Genomic DNA, 2500 nt, shown 5'->3' with positions numbered 1-2500 from the left:
CTGGGTATAAAATGATTAATGATATCCCCTGGTAACATGAGGAGGTGTATTCGCCTTGCCAAGTTACCACTGGGTGACACAAATTTGCTTTCCCAAACCCCAGTTCCTGCAGGGAGTTCCCTGAACTTTGGAAAGCACATCACAAACTAGCAGTGTTATTGCCATGTCAATTCTGATGCTAATAATGTGTAGATTATGACGAAAATTGCCAATCATGTTCTCTGATGGACCTCCTTTGAATGTAGAATTGGTGGAAAGTTCCCCGCATAGAGACCTGCTGTCAAGTACTAACAACCCGCTAAGGGAAGTCATTAGGAGAGACAGATAAGAGGCCTGGTACATAAAACATGGTTCTTTGGGCATAGGATGTATGTTATTTAATGCTACATCCGTTACCTGAAGCGATTTCGCTGAAGAAAGCTCAGCTCCTATCATCAAAATTGGCAATTTTCATTTTGGATGCTCGGACACCCCGGGCAGACTTTTCTCCTTAAAGTTGATATTCCACTAGTGTGAACAAGCCTCATTAAATCAAACCTACAGATTTCCATAATGCTCCCCGCAGAGCCGCTTCACTCCTCACATAATGAGATCTTCTCCAGGGCTGCAGCAGCACAGAGAACTTGTACATGCTCGTTCTGGGCCACAACGAAATGCGAATATCTGTTTATCTATCTATCTATCTATTATCTATCTATCTAATATCTATCTATCTATCTATCTATCTATCTATCTATCTATTATCTATCTATCTATCTATCTATCTAATATCTATCTCATATCTATCTATCTCATATCTATCTATCTATCTCTCATATCTATCTCATATCTATCTATCTCATATCTATCTATCTATCTCTCTCATATCTATCATATCTATCTCATATCTATCTATCTCATATCTATCTATCTAATATCTATCTCATATCTATCTATCTATCTATCTATCTATCTCTCATATCTATCTCATATCTATCTATCTCTCATATCTATCTCCTATCTATCTATATCATATCTATCTTATCTATCTATTATCTATCTCTCATATCTATCTATCTATCTATCTTATCTATCTGTCTCTCATATATATCTATCTCATATCTATCTATCTATCTATCTATCTATCTCTCATATCTTATCTATCTCTCATATCTATCTATCTATCTCTCATATCTATCTATCTATCTCTCATATCTATCTATCTCTCATATCTATCTATCTATCTATCTATCTATCGATCTATTTATTTCATATCTATCTTTCTATCTATCTATCTCATATCTATCTATCTATCTATCTATCTCATATCTATCTATCTATCTATCATCTATCTTATCTATCTATCTATCTATCTATCTCATATCTATCTTTCTATCTATCTATCTCATATCTATCTATCTCTCATATCTATCTATCTTATCTATCTGTCTCTCATATATATCTATCTCATATCTATCTCTCATATCTTATCTATCTCTCATATCTATCTATCTATCTCTCATATCTATCTATCTCTCATATCTATCTATCTATCGATCTATTTATTTCATATCTATCTTTCTATCTATCTATCTATCTATCTATCTATCTCATATCTATCTATCTATCTATCTATCTCATATCTATCTATCTATCATCTATCTATCTTATCTATCTATCTATCTATCTCATATCTATCATCTATCTATCTTATCTATCTATCTATCTCATATCTATCTTTCTATCTATCTATCTCATATCTATCTATCTATCTATCTATCTCTCATATCTATCTATCTATCTATCTATCATCTATCTATCCATCCATCTAGAAGAAAGTCGGGGATAAGCAGTACCTCACTGAAGAGACTTGGTTTGGTGCAGAGCAGCAAAAGAAAGCCCAGGTCAGGGGCCCACAGTTATCCACAAAAATAGAAGGTCAGCTGCAGCACACAAAGGTAAATTTTCAAGTAGTTTTATTCCATTCTATAGCTTGCTATGGAATGGAATAAAACTACTTGAAAATTTACCTTTGTGTGCTGCAGCTGACCTTCTCTTTTTGTGGATATCTATCTATCTATCTATCTATCTATCATATAGGTAGATACATAGAATTACCCTCTCTATAGATTAGCACTACCTTGTATAGCTGTTGTAAGAAATGACACTGGTGCCCCCCCCCCCCTTAACCAGAGCAGCCAGGTTTGTATGCAGTCTCTTAAAGCATAGCCAGTGTTTCCTACTTTTTATTATTACTGTTATTTTATACAAACTATTTCTCGGGAAGAAAAAAAAACAAAAACAAAGCATTGAATACAATTTACTTGAATTTTGTTTAACCATTCTATGATAAGTTAATGTTATATTACAGCCTGTCAATCAAAAGAGATTTTTATTTTATGAAATATATAATTTATGGATTGAGAGAGTCTAGCACTGTTATGCAACATCGTCCTATTTGCATTTTTTCATCTGGCCTCCTCTTTAAACACGGATGTAAATACTCTATTTTTGGGCAATA

General features: G+C 33.5%; 1 protein-coding gene across 1 annotated transcript in view; it reads left to right on the top strand.

The window, feature by feature from the left end:
* The window catches only part of EVX2 (even-skipped homeobox 2), a 6014-nt gene extending 5333 nt beyond the window's left edge, over window positions 1–681 (top strand). Inside the window, exon 3 of the mRNA XM_056534757.1 lies at window positions 1–681. This exon is cut by the window's left edge and continues 1182 nt beyond it. The gene's annotated coding sequence lies outside the window, so the exon portion shown is untranslated.
* The last annotated feature ends 1819 nt before the right edge of the window (window positions 682–2500 follow it).

The sequence above is a fragment of the Hyla sarda genome, chromosome 8 (assembly GCF_029499605.1).
Source record: "Hyla sarda isolate aHylSar1 chromosome 8, aHylSar1.hap1, whole genome shotgun sequence".
NCBI classification, from domain to species: domain Eukaryota; kingdom Metazoa; phylum Chordata; class Amphibia; order Anura; family Hylidae; genus Hyla; species Hyla sarda.
The sequence above is the reverse complement of the archived record's forward strand: the minus strand, read 5'-3'. Positions and strand labels throughout refer to the sequence as shown.